Here is a 13,156-nt window from a genome sequence, read left to right as displayed (position 1 = left end):
ATTTTAGCCAGATAATACAATTTATGGTTGATTATTGTGTTATGAGATTTATTACATTTTCCCGATGATCTTATGAACACTTTTTAGCAGTTATCTGCCACAGTGACATATCCCTTCCAAGCATACGAAGCCTTTACTGTCGAACAGAGACTGAAAGATTACAGCTCTGATGGCATCACTGCTGAGGTAAACCAAACTCAAGTTACTTAATTTCAGCAACAGCCACAATGAATTCACAATTACATTAATGAAACTCAACTTTTATTTTAAATAAAATCACTCCAACTTTTCAGCAATGCTTTTTCCGGCCAATCCAACGGCAGTCCACACATAAAATAATAAGTATAATTGTATGAATTATGTCATCATTTTCAACTTTTGTTAAGCTTTTCATGCGTGCACACTGTTACGTAAATTTACTTCATTATTAGGGAGACTCATTATGGATCATTTCTAAATTAGCTTTTCTCATAGCACTCAGGTAATGTGTTGGTCTTTGTGTGAAGCAGCGTGTGTGAAAGCAGAAATACTCTCCGGCGCGACATTTCAATTTGATCTGTTACAATAAATCAGGCAGCATAATAATAATAGTAATAATAAAAAAAAAATTGCTGGCCTGTTTCATTCAGCAAAAACCCAGTGTGAATATAAAATGAATTCATGTGCTTTTACAAATGAAGGTGGGTTTATTTTGGCTGTAATTGGCCGCATTGTTACAAGAAGGGAGTCTTGCATGTGCTATGAGGAGGAGATGTGGGACAACGGTGAAGGCAGGGAGAGAACGGATGATGAGAAATAGATGCTGCAGAAAAAATTTGCAAGATTTACTGTATTCGTGCAGATATTCCATTAGGATTTTGCACACAGAATAATATGTGATGCATTGCATTGGATGCAGTCTTCAGAGCGCTCGCGTTCATGCACAAATACATCTTGTTGGGAAGTTATTTGATTGAGTGCCGTCATTACCTTCAGTGGAAGTGCAGTATTTTTATTTTATCACTGCAACAATGAAAGCTAATTTATAAGGCGTATCGCTGTGACGCACTCGACAGAGGACTGTAATCAAAAGACCTCATCATAGCTTTGTTTTCGAAATCTGATGCGAGTTTGCTTAACAGCACGAGGAGCAACAAATGGAGCGCTGCGATAATTGAGCAATTCAAGGAGTCATTGCACTCATCTCCACCCTTGCCATCCTCCTACACTAATCTCTCTGTCCTCTTTAATCTCCCACTTTTCCTTATTCTCATGAATCCAAACCAAACAGTGGAGGTCAGCGGGAGAGCATAGCAGCAGGATGGTGAGACGGATTGTTTCCGCAGATCTGTCACAGAGGCGTTCATTTGTAAGCCCTTTCGAGGTGAAATGACAGCGAAGCCGCTTCTGTAGCATCACCAGGTGTCTCCTAGAAGCTCTGGAGAAAGCTCCCCTTGGTCTATTATTGTGGAGAAGTCTTCAAATGTCATGACCTTTAAAGAGTCCTCTGTCATTATGACTGACATTTATGTATGTTGGTCTAATTGGTTTCTTTGAGTTAAAACCCAAAGGTACCGAAGGAAGATTATTGTCTGATACACACGTTGGTGCACCCTGAAGCCACAACATAGATTAAAGTTTTTAATATGCTATAATTCTGACCCACATTTGAGGCCTGATGCAGAAATACATTATAACTCTAAAGCTGGCATCCCCTCAGCATTTCTTCTGCATCTCACTGATAAATGAAGGACTCACCTGGAATGTCTGTCTGTCTGTCTGTCATCAGATCTACTTCAAACTTGGCAGGTGTATTGTCTGGACCCCAAGGAGATGCAGTGTCAAGTTGGAAGTCATTTGAATGAACTGTCCTTGTAATGTGACTGAAAGTTTTCTTTTTCCCCAACAGTATCTTTAACTGGCCTTTGGCTGCTTGTCCTAACGCTGTAACTCTTTCACACTTTTTAGTCTTGAGATTTTTTCTTGGGGAGAATTTAGATTTACAAGATCAATAAAAAAAGAACAAAAAACCACAACATACCCTGAGTCAAGGTTGAAGGATTGCAGTTGAGATTTCTGAGGTGGTAAGTGCTCGCATGTGTCTACGTTTACAGTTTCACAGTCTTCAGTGGAGCCATGGTTCATAGGTCAGCGTTTTTATAACAGGGATTTATGTTTGGAGAAGCATTACATATTTAAAAGTACACTTGGTTTTCGTACCATATATTTTAAAAATGCATGTTTATCCCTTGTCAAAAAAATGTATTCTCTTTGATTTTTGTCCTGTTATAATAGCAGTTAAAAAAGGCTTGCATGTGTGAAAGTAAAATCAACCTTAAGCTCTAAGGTTATCATTTATTATCTGTTTTTCAGTTTATCTAAATCTATCTTTGTTGTTCTGAAACTCTTCAGTGTAAGTAACTTTGTTAGAGGCTAATTATAGAAGAGTCATCTAAGGGTCAAGTTTTGAGGTCAACTGGAGAAGATATGTTTACCACTAAAAGGTTTTATCCTTTGGACAGATGACTTTAAGTTTCTTACATGGTATGGATACCATGCCGTAAGGTTTAAACTTACCATCTATTTACAACGAACTAATGGGGAAAGAGTTTGTTCACTGTAAATCCTGTTACATTTGTGCTTCTTCCTTGGGGAAGAGATGAGTGAGGTCTCTCTCCCCATGTTGAGGAGGGTCTTCTCCATTACAGTGATGTAACGTCATTCTCCATGTTGTTGACAAGAATACATTTACAGACAACCCAGCAGTGTGTTTGTTATCTTATTCAAGGGTAGAACGCTGAGAGTGAAAAAATCCCTGACACATGTTCGTCTTAAATATGAAGCTACTGCTAGCAGTTTTTGGGGGGCTGAACTCTATCCCAGCTGACTTAGGCCGAAGGCAGGGGACACCCTGGACAGGTCACCAGTCTATCACAGGGCTACACTTAGAGACAGACAACCAAGCACACTCACATTCACACCTACGGACAATTTAGAATCACCAATTAACCTCAATATGTTTCTGGACGGGCTGCAGGGTGGCACAGTTGGTAGCACTGTTGCCTCGCAGCAAGAAGGTTGCCGGTTCGCGTCCCGGTGGGGGCACCGGAATCTTTCTGCGTGGAGTTTGCATGTTCTCCCCGTGCAGCGTGGGTTCTCTCCGGGTTCTCCGGCTTCCTCCCACACAGTCCAAAAACATGTTGAGGTTAATTGGTGATTCTAAATTGTCCGTAGGTGTGAATGTGAGTGTGCTTGGTTGTCTGTCTGTAAGTGTGGCCCTGCGATGGAATGGCGACCTGTCCAGGGTGTCCCCTGCCTTCGCCCTAAGTCGGCTGGGATAGGCTCCAGCCCCCCCGCGACCCTAATGAGGATTAAGCGGTGTATAGAAAATGGATGGATGGATGTTTCTGGACTGTGTGGGAGGAAGCTGGAGAACCCGGAGAGAACCCACGCTGCACGGGGAGAACATGCAGACTCCACGCAGAAAGATCCTGGGTGTCCTCACTGGGACGCGAACCGGCGAGTCAACAGTGCTGACCAACCGCGCCACCTTGCAACCCCTTTATTAACATGCATGTAAATATTTATTTATAACAATCAAAGTCTTTACCAGAAACTTTTGCTTGAATAGTTGGGCCCAGTGTCACAGACCCAACAATGTGCTTCCATCACTTAAACAACAGATGGTTGTCTGCATTCTCTGACTGATGTTCATGACTGGAAACAAGGAAAACAAGCAGGGAGCGTAACCTATTAACAAGTCATATCCTCCTACAAAGACAATTAGTTAACCTTATAAAATATGAGGAGCTTCCTAGTTTATTGTGAGTCCATATTGTTGGAATCATAAAAACCAATTGTTGTACACAGCTGCCTTTTTAACATTCTGCCAACTGCTGTGGAATGATTTATTTTTTCATGTTTTTTTCCCCATCGTTTGCCTAAAATGGTGGTTTCTGTCTCGAGTAAAAAAAATCTTAATGTTCATTGTGTTTATACAGATCATTTTATAAAAACAAAAAATGCAGAAAATATGCTTGAAATAAAATGAACTAATATATCCTTTTTAGATTATTCTCCTAATGTGCTAAGTCAATATTCTGCAGCTTAGATTGGGTTGCAAACTAAATCAGAAAATATTGGTTTAATATTAAAAGTCCATAAAAAGAGATTATTAACTTAACCGCACAACTATTGTGGAATCTCAATGTAAAGGAGCTCTTTGCCAAAAGCAATAATTTTGCTCTTTAGAATATGCTTTGAATCGCAAACTCATAAAGCAACATGTGCTATCAAATAACAGAAACCCACTTAGGCTTGTTCTCGTATTACATGAGTTTTTTGCGCAATTATGTTTCACTACATGGCTATAAGTATGATCATATTTTATCATTACGCTGAGTATCACATTCAATCCAGGCACATTTACAATTTCCTGTGTAGGCAGAGTCTGCTAAATGAATGCCAGCAATAAGCAGTCCTCTTCCCCTCACTACGATGAATGTGAAATGTACTTCACAAAGATCCTTTCTTCCCATTCTTGTTGTCATGTTTGTAGTACAATACAACTCAGGCTCCGCTGAGATCCAGGGCATGTGGACACCAACCAGTGCGCTGGTTCATGTAATAATATTAACAATATTAATAGTCTAACAGTGTACCACTTATATAAAGTATACAAAAATACACTCGGGGCTTAAAAGCACTTCATACTGCAGAGTGTATTATGATTTCCTGTTGCTCACTATGAGTTTATTTGATAAGTTAAGACTTAATGGGTCAGTTAATGGATGTTAACGCACAGTGACGTCACTTTAATTTATATGACAGCAGATTAGCTGGAAACAGACAAGGGAAATTCACACCCATGAAATGCATGGCACATAATGCACCACAGGAAATGTTTGACGATTTGAGAAATCTGCTTCTGTGAGAGGGTTGGTGCCACTCGTTGTTTTTCTCATCAACTCTGAGACAAAAACAAATATGCAAATATTTCTAAATGTTGGACTTTTCTTGAACAGGCAGCCAGACACACAGCTACAGATACAATCCTGTCAAACTTAAGTACATGGGGTCTTGTTTACTGATTTGTTAAACACGTCAAGGTTTTAGGAACATGTGTTTAAAACTGTAAAACATTTGGAACGTATGTGAATTTTCCTGGAACAAAAGAATATTATGATTTCCCCTTGCATCTGTACAATCAAAGCTCTACATTCTGACAAAGTTCCATATTCTACAATAGAAGTCTACATTCTAACTGAGATCTGAGCTCAAGACAGCATTTTGTGCAAATTATTACGATGCAGTTCGTCGATGATTTGCACTCAGTTTGAGATTCTTTAACTATTAAATTCAGGTTCTAATAAATATCTCCAGCTTTAGTGATGAAGAATCAGTTTTCCCAGCTTACAACATCACATATGCAGCTGTTTCTCTGTGTTTGAATTCATATAAGTCCTTACATTAGTGACAAGTAAACGTCAAAGATACATCTAAAGAACACACTAACATGCTTGTAAAGTAATAAGTTCCTTTGTATTGATGAGTGGAGAAACTGTCTAGTCGACCAAAAAAATCTAAATCCTCAAGCAACCCATAAATCCATATTTATTTTTGGCTAATTTCCAAAATTTTTATCTTAAAAAAAAATTGCCAACCAAGACCAGGATTTTAAATGTGTGTCTGTCTTCATACATAATAATCCTTTAACTCTTTAATTTGCCACTCTTATACAACGTCTCTCTAACTTTTGCCTAACACCTATTAAAGCATTCTTGTCCTCTATGGGAGATTCCCATCTGTAACCATTTAACAACTATTCCACCGATGATGCTGAAACCTGCGGTTCGCTGGACGTTCCAGTTCCATCTCACTTGTGGAGGTGTGTCTACCACAACAAGACTTCTGCTTCTTCAAAGGGGCTGCTAGCTTATCAGTCACATATTATGAGAGCAAGAGGAGTAAGTGATTGAAAATACTTCTTCAAAAAATATACTCTGAGCTACAATTCAGTGTCACTTTGTTTACTTCTCTTATCTAAAATGTCATTGCATCTACAGGATGTTTGTGCAGGTAAGCCTGGTGAAATAAAATGCGTGTTGCTGGCAGATTAAACAGGCATCTGAGGTTTATTAATTGGTCGTATTTAGAGGGGAGGAAACTTAATATTTTGAACATTACAACACAAAAGTGAAACCGTTTTTATCTTTTTCTTCTTGACCTGCTGTGGAGCAGATACTTTCTTTCTTTCTTTCTTTCTCTTCTAAATTTATTAACAAAACACATGAATCAACATTTCCGCAAATGACTCAGTCTTATTCATCTAATTGTTCATTTCCTTCCTTTGCCAACGGGTTCAGTATGTAATTTTGGCCACAACTTCTTAATAAGAATATTTAGTGGGCTGCAATTGATCTAAAGACCCCTTCTGGTGAAAAGAATGCTTTTTTACCTTGTTAATGTGTTTTTTATATGCTGGAAGACACATCATAAGCAAAATAAGCAGTTGATGTCACTGAGTATTTCATCCTTATAGCTGCAGTAGACTGATGAGAGTTTCTAAACATAGATTCAGACTTTCATACATAAAAACCTAGAAAGCTGTGTGAGATGTTCTGTATCAGTATTCTCCTAATTGGTTTCTGATTTGAGCTTGAATGGCTGAACTACTTCAGTATTACAACTTCCATTGTGTGTCATGGATCTGTACATTATATTTTAAGACAGAAAAGGGTAATTTTCCATTTAAAATTAATTAAATATATCTTTGATATATAGAGATGAGTCTTTAGGGATTTAGTCAATTACTGCAGAGACTTTAAATTCACCAATCCATCACTATGAGACTGAAGTGTGATTTATGATCAAATCCACTTTAGACAAACAAAATGACTGAAAGCTGAACGCTAAACGTAAACAATGCAACGGCCAATTTGAAAGTCAAATTTTCCATTTTCTCCATTCACTTTCTTTATGGTTTTGTATAGTTTTTCTTGTTGTTGTCCCAAAAGAATTCGTGTTAATCCTTAGATAATCCGGTGTCCTGGTATCCACTACAATGAACATACCATAAAATATAAGTGTTTTTTTAATCCAGTTTGCTTATTTGATCTCATAATGACTGAAACTCCCAAACTTTTATCTTTTCCGAGTCTCAGGAGGCTGCATAAACAGTCTGCAGAGCACTCCTGCCACACACACACACACACACACACACATATACACACACACACACATGCGTACACTTTAAATTACATGATTACTTTAAAACAAAATCACACACATGATTGACCTTTGTAACAAGCAAAGAGCTCTACATGGAGTGTTGCTCATGTAATAGCGGCTCTCATGCTTACTTCACTTTGGATGACTAGCGTGTTCTTCTTTATGTGTAATTTGGTGGTGATGAGCGAAGACCTCACCTGGGGATGAGGTTACCAAAGTGGGCTGAGCATCCACACGCAAGTTTTTCATGCAGCTGCCCACGGCTGTGTTGCTCCTCCAGTGTGTTTGTTTGTATTGATGCAGTCAGAGACCACTATTGTTTATGCACTTTTCCCAGAAAATAGCCGTAAAAGCCAAATGTTGGGAGTCAACTGAGAACAAGGTAGTAATGGCAAAAGTACACTTGAGTCCACACGCGTTTGAAAAAGACTCCCGTTTACTTCGTGTTGCTGTTTAAGATTCAAAAAATGTGAAAGTAATCACGGTAGATTAGTAGATTTTAGGTGAACCTGTGCATATGCAGATTTATTCATCTGCGCGCATGCTGGCGGTATAAATATGAGTCTAAAACAACGCCGATGATGCCTTCTTCAAGCATATTAAAGGCTGCAGAAAATGCCATCCAGATAGCAACTCAAACGGTTCTGATTCCAAACAGAAATAGAAAATGCTATCTGCTTTTAATCAGCAGTGTGAATGTCAAATGTAGATTAATAACAGATGCAATCGCCTTCCCCCTGACGCTGCAGCATCAGTGAAAGAAGCTCTTTTGTTTGCAAGTCACATCTGCATGTCATCTGCCGAGCATGTCACTGGGGATCCCTCATCGGCGTAGCGACCTCCTGACCGTACAAGTTCATTTCGGTGGGAAAACCTCTCACCTGCAGCCGGGCCCGCTTTGTTCATCTGCCTTCTCTAAATCAACCGTTAGTGATTACATACAACATCTTAATGTTTCATTGACACTAAACCCTTCCAAACAGGTTGTCGGTGGTTACTTCTACTCCAGTGAGCTTGATGTTATTATTTTTTGCATCTGTTGTAGGAACATCAGCGTCAGCACTGAGCACCGATCTTTGACATCCACAAAAAAAAAATATAGACATAAGTAGCAGAACAGCAGAAACCGCAGGTGAATCATGGAAAACACAACATGTGGCATAATAGCAAAGTTGAAGGAAGATAATGGTAGTGTGTGAGTGTATGTGTGTGTGTGCGTCTATTTTGTAATATACTATATGTGTGTCAGTGGTGGAGCAAGAATTCATCGTTTACTTATGTACAGGTACTAATACCACACTGTACTGGCAAAGCACTTTGTTACAAGTAAAAGTCCTGCATTGAAAATATCATTTAAGTAAAAGTATTATCAGAAAATTGTTTATTAAAGACCCCCTGTGGTGAAAATCTAATTGTTTGGGGGTTTTTTTTACCTTGAAAACATCTCCATATGAGGTTTTTGTGTGTTTGTTTTTTTGTAATCCAAAAAGACACATAATGAGCAAAATAGGCAGATGAGCGTTTTTACCTTAAAACTGCAGCGTTCCAACGCAAGTCTGAAAAACATGGATTTAGACTTCTGAGATTTCATATAAACGGTCTGCACTTATACAGCGCTTTTCTACCTTAGTGGCACTCAAAGCGCTTTACAATGTTTTCTCATTCACCCATTCACACACACAGTCATACACCAATGGCGACACAGCTTCCATGCAAGGTGCTGCCTGACATTGGGAGCAACTTCGGTTTCAGTTACTTGCCCAAGAACATTTCAACTGTACAGGGGCAGGGGATCCAACCACCAACCTTACGGTCAGAGGACAACCGCTGTACCACCTGAGCTACAGCCTTGTTATATGTGATAAATGTCATGTTATAAACCTAAATTACTATTTCTGTCAACTTGCGGCATGTGGCTTTATATATACATATAATCACTCTTGCACGGTATAAACTGATGTCTTCCTTCTTGTTCAACTATGCCACTGGTGTAAGAACGTGAAATGTTTTTCCTTCTACATATATATATACACACACACACACACAACTGGTGGCATTGTGCTGTGTGAAGCAGTTCTACAGCAGAGTCATAGGTGAACTGGTGTGCTTGAGCTGCAGTGCTTGTGGATGTGTGAATGGACAGAAAAGTGTGAGCTTCATAAATCTGAATAACCCAGAGAAGGTAACGGAGTAGAGTTAAGTCTTTTTCTAAGCCCTTTCAAGGCAGGAAGTCATTGTTTTTATGGAAAAAAACTTCTGAATATGTAACTTTGGTCCAAAAAAAAGTGGTTTTGAGGTGAAATCAAGAACCAGAAAAAGACTTTCAGTAAATTTGGCTATGTATTATCATAAAAATGTTCTAAAGGCGTTAAAAAGGGCTCAACGCAAAATGTCCCTGTATTCTCAATAATCCAGGTCTTGATAATCCCAAGTTTTTCAGTAGAAGGCAACTTGACTTTTTGGCTCTTAAAAACATTTTACCTCTCATCCAAACTGCTTCCTCAGTTTGACAACTCATTCCTTCATGCAAAAAATATTCCTCCTGACCGTTGTGCCATTAGGTATGCTATCACTGAATTTCTATTGATCATGTATGAATGTGAAAGCAGTATTTTACTGCTGCAGTTGGTTGAGCTGGAGCTCATTTTGAACTATTTTGTATCCAAACATAGTGATTAGTTTGTCCATTCATTGATTCATTGTTTGGTTTGTTAACATTCTGAAAACAGTGGGATATACCGTCGAAATTACCCAGAGCCAAAAGTGACACCTTCATTTTGAGTGTTTTGTCCAACCAACAATCTGAACCTAGAAATATACGTTAATTTCTTTTACAGTTATTGAACAGAAAAACAGCAGCTCTTCACATTTGCAAAGCTGGAACCATTAACTGTTTTAATACGAAAAATATTTCAACAATTGACAAAAATAACTGTCAAATATTTAATTAGTCAATAAAATAATTGACTAATTATTCAGTTGTGCTTGTGTGAGCTGTTGAGTCATTTGCTTTATAGCAAAATATCCAATTTTCTAATCTCTTTGTGTATTTTGCGTACATAAATCTAAATTTGTAAAGCAACTATAGCTGTCACATAAATGTAACGATGTATAAAGTACAACATTGTCCTCTGAGTCATGATGGAGTAGAAGTAGAAAGAGGCACGAAAAGAAAAGTCTCGAGTAAAGTCGGGGGGCCTGGGGATGATGGTAACACTTTTTGTTTGAGTAAGTGTAACTCAGTGGTTCTTTGTGCTAGAGATCTTAAACTTTGACATGTGGTACCCATATTTGTCTGCTATAAATGACATACACTTGGACTACACCATCACAGGTTATGTAAATTAATCTCAAATACAAAGAGGTATGCTGTAACAACCTACCCCAACACCGGGATGAGTTGTGACATTACTTGAGGATGGATGTAACAATTATATTATTAGGCTTCAAAAAGACCCACACTAATAAATCTATGGAAGCACTTTAATGAATAATAAAGAAGAAACCACAAACTTGTAAGACTATAAAAATAATGACAATAAAATAAATACAAAGTATAAGTTACATATAACAAAAATAATAAGATACATAAATAGAAATAACATAAAATAAAGAATAATAAATAATAAACTGGGGTGTGTTGAGCCTGAAACAGGTTCATGTGAAAAAGCATTTGAACACTTGAAGATCTGTGAAACTCTTTGAACAGGAGACCAGTAAAAAAAAATGTCAACAAAAGGGGAACGTTTAAAGAACAGTTAGAACCCTCCCCATGCCTGCCAGCCATTAAAAAGCTAAATGTTTTTAGCATTTAGCTTCAAAACTAGCACTGACACAAGACATCAAATTAAACTAGAGAAACTACTGTTTGAGCTTATGTAACTGAAACAATTGTATCTACAACACAATGGACAGCATGCAACAAATATCTGTGATGACAAATTTTACTTTCTTACCTCAAAAATTGTTTCTTAGCTCTAGAACAGATAGTTTTTAACTCAGACATATGAGGCTTCACCAGTGAGTTCAATTTGTAAGTGGACATGGACTGTATTGATGACATCACCACAGCTCATTTCTGACTGAGAGTGTTACAACTATCCCAACTACCATCCCTGGTCTCCCATACCTCAGATTTGCAACTAGATATAATACTTGAGTAAAAGTACATAGCTAGATTCCACTAATTATGTGTGTATGGTGTTTAGATGTTTATTGTACACAGTGGATTAAAACGACAAAAAAAAAAAACTCACAATGTTGTGATGCCCAAAATAAGAAATAATAATAAGAAACCTGTTTTGTGTAACAGGCACAAAGCATTAACATTATAATTAAAGCTTTGCATTGATAAAAATGCCTTCTGGGACTTCTGCAATTGAAAGTGTTGCAATATGAAAGTAATTTTGGGGGTTAATCTTTTTACTTTAGAGAGATCTTTAATTTCTCATCTCATTCACAAACATCCTCTACCGCTCTCTATGAAGGCAGATGTAGTATTGTTCTGTGTTTGTCTCCATATTAAAGCCATAACTCTGTAAAATGAATATTGTGCGACACCTCTCATGTATGTGCAACATGCAACATCCGTGAGCTACAACATATGATATCACAAAATGTTTTCTCTCCAGTGGAGGAAGAGAAATGTTGTCCATCACTGCAGAGACATGCTGAAAGACACTACGGAGACCTGCAGTATGAGTTTACACACTATAAACTGACGCTCCTGGACATGTGAGTTCATGACGCATGGCAAATGATGAAAATAGAAATATCAACACAAGCGTCATATATTTCGGAAGCGTTTTGAGATATCTCCCTTGTTCAGGAGCCAGCGTCACAAACAGCGAGAAACTGTGACTTTAACTGGCGGTGACAGTGACACGACACATTCACCAGCTGGGAAATCCAGCGCTGTCTCTGCACAATAACTTCAACGCAGACAGAGCACCTCAAGGCGTCGCCTGCAGATCACTTGTTAATCCTTGATTTTCATCTCCATAACACGCCTGAGTCACTGTGTCAATATCCCGTGGACTCGTTTATTGGTTTGCTCAGAATCTCTTTATGGCATCTGTGGACCTTTGTCATAAATGTGAACCAGGTTTATCATTTTTACTGTTGCAAAGCAAGACAAATGGATCAACAGAACGCAAACAACAACCATACATTAACTGTGTGTAAGACCAAAACACATAAACCATGAAACTGGGTATTTGCAGAAGAAGTAAGAGCTATTTTGTGGCTTAACAATGCCACCTGCTGTCCTGAAAAGATCATGTTGGTATGACATGACAGTCAACTCAAAAAGTGTTACAACAACATAGTGAGGGTTGACACATTATAAAGGTTAAAGTAAAAAACTTGTCCATTCAAAAAAAATGTAAAAAGTGCAGTTAAAAGAATATTATAGTTACATTTCTTTTGTTTAAATGTATGTTTCTTAAATAATATAAAGATAAATAGAAATGCAAAATAATACAAAATAAAATAACTCCTCCTATTTGATTTTATTATAATAATAATAATAATATCTTTATTTATAGAGCACTTTTCATACAAAGATGTAGCTCAAAGTGCTTTCCAATTTAAAAACATAAAACAAACAAAAACATAAAACAAACAAAAACAAAACACGCACATATAAACCCACGTACTTGCCCCCACGCACACACAATCACCCACAGAACCACATACACTATAATAATGACAATATATATTTTATGTCATTAACATAATAATACATATCATCATCCATCCATTTATTATCTATACACCACTTAATCCTCACCAGGGTTGCAGGAGGGCCTGGAGCCTATCCCAGCTGACTCAGGGTGAAGGCAGGGGACACTCTGGACAGGTCACCAGTCTATCACAGGGCCACACTTAGAGACAGACAACCAAGCACACTCACATTCACACCTACGGACAATTTAGAATCACCAAT

The sequence above is a fragment of the Stegastes partitus genome, unplaced genomic scaffold, assembly GCF_000690725.1.
Source record: "Stegastes partitus isolate 25-593 unplaced genomic scaffold, Stegastes_partitus-1.0.2 Scaffold2005, whole genome shotgun sequence".
Classification (NCBI taxonomy): Eukaryota; Metazoa; Chordata; class Actinopteri; family Pomacentridae; genus Stegastes; species Stegastes partitus.
Note: the sequence above shows the minus strand (reverse complement) of the source record.